Below are 7,029 nucleotides of genomic sequence, written 5' to 3'. Positions count from 1 at the left end.
CCTATCTATTCTGGAGGATTTAGCTTAATTTGTAATTGTAATTTGTATGTTTTTGTCATTGTCCTATAAATACTTTATATTATTCTACAACTTAATATTTACAATACTTGAAATCAGTTTCTAAAATAGTATAGCAGAATTAATGAAATCTCGACTGGAACATATGCTTTATTTTATGCATGCAAAAATGTTCCCCTGCATTTACCCCTGAGACTTCAAGTGTTTCTATTTTCATCAACATTCACAAAAGGTATAATATCCCTCATCATTTTTTTAGGTATATTGCAGTAATTTTGTAGTCTTTTTTTGGTCTAAATTGCAATCCATCATTAAAAAAGCACACCTGGAGTTAAGGGACAAAGGTTTATTGCTATTAAAAATTGTAGTGTTAGTATTTTAGTGGAAGGTTTGTTGGCTAACAGCTGGTAATTATTCTTTTTAATAGCTGTTAAGTGGTGTTAATTGCAGTTTAAAAAATGTGGAGCACAAAACCAAAACATGGACTTACCAAGGAAACGAAATGCATCGGAAGGACATAACTATAATGGGCTTTTGTACTTAAAGAGCTAATTTATCAAGACGAGATTCATTATGGGCAAGGGTTGTATTACTATTTACCAGTTTCTCCATAGTGCTAATTAAAGGTGTCAGGTTATTGGAGTGAATCCCTCCCCAACAAGTATTCTTTACTCAATAATAATGTTGTTTTAAAACAGTTGAAAACATTGAAACAATGTGTAGATTCTATGTCTTATGAAGATTCCACTGCACACAGATAGCAATCTTCAGGATAGATGGTCCCTTAAACATTCTGCTTTATAATGTCCGGTACTTCCAGGGCTGCTGCTGCATCCCAGCAGCCTTCCGATGTCCCGCAATGCCAGCGTCCGGCATCCTCTTCCACCCATGCTTCATCAGGCTGCATTGTGTCACACAAGTGCTTCCAGTGGCTCGTACCTTGCTGCATGCAAGCGTAGCACTTCTGGATCCCGTGCAGTCGCTCTTAAAGGGACATACACCATAGTGCCCTCCAAGCCTCGTTTTCACCCCTGAGGCAGGACTTACAATTGGAGGGCTATTTAAACCCTCAGTGCCTGTGATAGTGCCTAGTGCATTTTGGCTCCAGTATTGTATCCTGCTTCTTTTGTTATACCGGTTTGACCTTTGGCTGTTCGTGACCATCCTGCCCGCCTTACTGTTACCAAACCTGGGTGGTCACCGACTTATCCAGTTAGCTCTAGTCTCTGACCGCGGCTTCCATCTAGTCCCAAGTTTATCCTGTCTGCCTTACTGTGACCAAACCCGGGTGGTTACCCGACTTATCCAGTTATATCCCGTTAAACTTCTGCTCTCCAGTCTTCAGCTGATTATGAATAGTCTGATTAGCCATATCTCGCGAACCCATAGGCTTTGTCTGAGGTTGGTTCCACAGAATTCTACCCTACTGTCAACAAGACTTTTACACCTTACTATATCAAGGCCATACAGACAGTGAAGGTCCTTTACTTTTTGGGATTGGGTTCTACCTCCACATCTCCTCTAGCTGTTAAAATTTTCAGAAGTTTTGTTGAGGATTAACCATAAGGCCTCTGGCCTTACCTTTCATATAACTTGTGGATTCCATCTTGCCCCTGGCACCTAAGCTGTGTAGAAAGGCGTTCTAACTTCTGGTACCACTGGGTAACTGCTGCCTACCAGGTTCCTGCATCCTTGATCCTTCCTGTGTCACAATACGCTTTTCATTGTGTACTTTCAGCGTTTCTTGGGATCTATTTCTGGCAAGAAGGAGATCCCAGACTAGTCTCTAAGCTGAAGCTGTTTGACAGAGCTTTAGATTGTAACCAATTTTTCATGTTTTCCTAGCTCCAGTGTACATTAGGGCATTTTGGATCTCTTAGGATTGAAAGAATGAGGAAAGCCAAGGAAAATAGAAGCAGGTTAGGAAAGGCATTGACTTAAGAGAAATCAGTTGATGAATAACAAAGCCTGAAAGTATCCTGTTAAAAGTTCCAGTATCATACAGAGTTCACATATGGGGAAAGCTAATTAACAATTAAATTAATGAATACAGGATCTGCTATTAATACCCATAAGCTTTATGACTCATTGTATGTTTATGGATTGAGCTTGCTCTTGAACTTCTCTATGGGACTGATTATCCTGGGTACCAAGCCACTGGAACCATTCTGTGTCGTCACCTCATGTAACAAATTTGGCTTCCCCAAGACTGTTCCTTCTCTGATATTGCATACGCTGACAGGCAGAAAAGTTTCAGCTATGCATTTCTGCACTTCATGGCTGAGCTGTTAAACCATTGTTAATATATTGTTAATCTACTGCTTTCACTTTACAATAATAGCATTTACAGTGGACCAAGGCAGATCTAGCAGGGCCAAAAATTTATGAACTGCCTTGTGGTAAAGGTGGCATCATATGATAATGCCACATTTAAAGTCACTGAGCTCTTATACAATTGCCAATATTTGTCTGTGGAGATGGCTGCCTGTGTGCTTTCATGGTTGTGGCTGAAACACCTAAACTCAAAAATTAGAAGAGGAGTCCACAAACATTTGGTCATATAATGTAAAATACTTGCTTCTTAAGTTGATTCTAAAAATGGTATAGACTATTCTTTATTCAAAGAGATGATATATAGGAAACAGAAATAGTTCTTAATCATATGTGGTTAAAGTATTTGGACATTATAAAGCAGAACATGTATGGGTAAGGTATAAGGCTCCTTTACATAGGACATATCATTTTAAGATAAAAGACTTTTAAAATGCCTAGCTTGCATTTGAAAATCTCCATCTTAATCAGTGCAAACATATTTTTCATTTCGATTGTTTCTTTAACTGTTTGCAGTAGAGCTCATCCAATAGGAAATAATCATGACTACTTTTTCCTACTTAATATTGCAACTTGTTAGTAACAACAAAGTCATCTATGTAGCTTATACTTTAATATCCCTGCCAGTAAATAGAACATTGATAAATATTTAATCATGCAATTATAGCTTATTTGCATACACACTGGTAACATCCTTATCTGTTCTTCCACATATAACAATACCATGCTAAAGCACATTGAATCAGTGGGGATAGTAAGTAGTACCCTGGTTTTCTATCATATTAAAATTTTAGTAGCAATCAAAGAATGTTATTATTGTCGTGCACAGACTTGCGAGAGAGAAACAATAATTTCCGATCAAGCTTGTGGAAGAAAATAATATGAAGTTCAGAGCATTCAATATACTGAAATCTGCTGCTTTTTATTTTTTTGGGGAGCTTCACCACAACATTATTTATGGCATCATACAGGATTTTTTTAAAGTATGAAGACTTTTAAAGTGCCTTTAACCCCTTAAGGGGTGACCAAGACTGGTTTAACACTTGTGGTGCTCGTGTTTAATTGTAGATTTATCTTCTCTCTCATTAAGTGTACCCACACAAGTTATATATTGTTTTATATTGTGCACAACAAGAAGGGCTTTCTTCAGATACCATGGATCATATCATCTAATTTGCTATAAAAAAATATGAAAAATTGAAAAACAAAGTTTTTCTTACTTTTATTTGAAATTTGTTTACTCATCTACAAAAGCTAATGGAAAAAAAAACGCTAAATAGATGCTACTATTTGTCCTGACTTTAGAAATACCCAATTTTTTTTATTTGTGTGCTTTTTTGCAAGTTATAGGGCAATAAGTACAAGTAGCATGTTGTCATTTCAAAACCATTTTTTCCAAATCTGGTCATTCTGCACCCATGTGCTATTTGGGGGGTCTTTGAAGCCAGCTGATGCAATTTACTCTCATCAAACCATTTATTTTTAAACACTAGACACCACAAGGTATTTCAAATGCTGATATTCTAACCCTTTCCATGCACTAACTCTACTACCAGCCTTTGTCATACTATGTGATAGTAATTTAGTTTGTGTTTTTTTCCGCACAAATTGTAATTCGGGTATAAATGTACAGCTTCTGGTATATATCACTTCAAAACACCACAATATGTGTTCATCAACATCCCCTGAGTACAGTGATATCATGCATAGGTTGTCAAGTTGTTTTGAATTTTTATTTATTTCAAATTTTACCATCTGGTCATCCTGCTTGCAATGTCCTATTTGGGACATATTTGAACTATATTTGAACCCCAACAAAGCCTAGTGGAAATCAAACCATTTTTTTTTAAAACTAGACACCCCATGGATATTTGAAATGCTAGTATTTTAACTCTTTCCGTCACGGGTTTCTTGCTTATTTTGGACTTTTTTTACATTTTTTTAAACTAGATGGTTCCCGTGATCACAGTGACATCACTGCATAATTGTTTTTAAATGTTGTCAATCTCTTGCAGTGACACTTGTGACCTCTGTCAGGATCAGTCACAGTGCATCCTGGATGGGTTTAGGTGTCTCTGAATGCCTCGCTATTGAGGCTTTTAAGCAACACTATTGAAGCTTAATTTTAAGCTATTTTAAATGAGGTGTCTGCCACCCTACAGTATATGGTGGACATTGATGCCTTGGGAAGGGACTACACGGGGCAACCGGCTGCTGTTCTCGGTGTTGCTTAATGCCACGTTTAAGGGAAAAAAGATCTTAGATTGCTTTCTATGCTTGTTTAATTCCATGTGCTAGCACGTCATTGGTCATTAACTGACCTTTTTTCTATGACAACCCTGGCATGTTATTGGTTGTTAATTGGTTAAACTGTTGCCACCCAAAAAGGGTATTTTCTTCTGAAATCATTCTGTTGTTGATTTACTTCTGTGCTTTGGGTCATTGTCCTTTTTCATCTCACAACTTCTGTTAAGTTTCAAATTTAAATCAATGGAAGCTTTGTTTGTGCATGTGCACATTTCCCGCATTTTCAAAAAGTGTGGGAGGAATTAATATATATATATATGTGCAGAATAAATAATTATTTAAGTCTTCCACATTTTGCAATTACTCCTTTTTGTAATTTGCATCATTGCTGGCTGCCTTGCTTAATTAATTAATTATATAGGTATGCCATTTTTGCCCTTTGCTGGTCTGTATTCTCCATCATTACTGCAACACACCTCGCAGGAGCCATGAAAGGGAGATACAGCAAACATCACTCTTGTTATTGAAAGTGTTAAAAACAATAGACCTAGTGTAATACTGAAAATAGAAAGAAAAAAACCAATCAGTTAAAACGAAGAAAGAATTTACCTTGAAAAACAGACTTGTAGTGCATATTACAGTTATGAATCTTGTATATAGCAAACAAAATTAATTGATTATGCAAATAGGTATCACATTGTTATTTATAAATTACTAGAGACAAGAGAAAAAAATTGCTTTAATTTCAGGAAAAAGTAGGGCATTATTTATTTTCCTATATAAAATCTTGTAATCAGAATTGTTATTGTGTAACGGGCTGCCATAATTGTATTTCTGTATTTTTTATCTTTTCAGTGTATACTGGTGATTTTTAAAGTTACCCTTATTATTTTTCATAGTTTGACTTTATTTGCTTTATACTTAGAATAAAATATGTAAAGGCTATTTTTAGTCTGTATTTATGGAAGGGGTCTCAGGGGGTATTTATACCCCCTTTGGTACCCTCTACTTCAGGGTGTTACATTCACTCTTTCTACTCCCCTCAGTTCCAATATTCTCTCTTTCATGTGCCTTCTCCTTTCCGAGTGGTAGGCCCATATCCTACCTACAAAAGGGGATGTTTTTTGGGGTGTAGGCACATTTCAGACCCACTGGACATCTGCTCATGATTTACCCCTACCACAAATAACATATATAGTCATAAAGGGAGAAATGTATATCACTTATTTCACCCTTAATGTATTGAGTAAGAGTGCACTATGCCATACGTTGCACACAGACAGTAATTTATCCATGGAATGGAACATATTATTTAATAAATATTGTATTAATATTTTGAGTGTACAAATGAAGCTAGCTAAAAAAAAAGCAGTAAAAATATTACCTAAACCCAATGTAACGTTACTCGGCTGCTTTTCAACTTACCTGGTTACTTCTGGTTTCTCTACTTGTATCAACTTATCTCATGGGCAGCCTGCAGGAGTACCCAAATAACCCCTGTTTCTAGAGTGTCCTGGGCAGCTTTAAGGGGGCCAGTAAGATACCCCCTTTCTACTATGTACTGGTGTTCTTAGTCCCACTATATGGCATTGTCAGCCTTGGCTGGGTTCCGTCTACTCTTTTTAACACCCATTCACTCTAACATCCCCGGTCCACTCCAAAACTCTCAAATATGTTTAAAACACTTACAGAATGTGTTATTGTGAGTGTGTATGTGTGTGTGCAAGCATGGGTATGACTGTGTATGTGTGTGTATTAGCATGAGTGTATGTGTTAGCATGAGTATAGATATGCGTAAGTGTGTGTGTGTTAGCATGAGTGTGTATGAATTGTGTAAGTGTGTTAGCATGAGTGTGTATTTGAAACTGTGTGTGTCTTATCATGGGTCTGTATCTGTAACTGTGTTTATTAGCATTGAGTCTGCATGCATGTGTATGTTAGCATGAATGTGTCTATGTTAGCATGAGTGTGTAAATCTGTGTGTTAGTGTACATATGTTTGTACAATGAGTGTTACAGTTATTTCCTAAAGTAGAGCTAAATGTGAAGACCAATAAGTATGAGCTTTAAACCTTGTTTTTATTGCACAGTATGAAGGGAATGTATAAATGTCATATTTATACAGGAGTTTTATTACAAATGATTACATATTTAATTGAACATCCTTTATTCTTTTAGCAAAAACGCTCAGAAATCTTCACAGTACCAGTGCTTGCTAAGTACTTCTCTATAATAAAAGTAAATTATTTCTCATCACATTTTATAAAGATGCATTGATCTTTTTTTCTTTGTTATGGTGATCAATACCAATGCTAAAAGTGTGTGGTATGTGAACTCTCTAACAGCTGAAAGAAAAAACAAAACAACAAATGTTAGCATTATTATTATAATAGTCAGTCAATAGGTCATATTAAAAATTATATATTAACCCCTT

This window comes from Spea bombifrons, chromosome 7 (genome assembly GCF_027358695.1).
Source record: "Spea bombifrons isolate aSpeBom1 chromosome 7, aSpeBom1.2.pri, whole genome shotgun sequence".
Taxonomy (NCBI): domain Eukaryota; kingdom Metazoa; phylum Chordata; class Amphibia; order Anura; family Pelobatidae; genus Spea; species Spea bombifrons.
The sequence above is the reverse complement of the archived record's forward strand: the minus strand, read 5'-3'. Positions refer to the sequence as shown.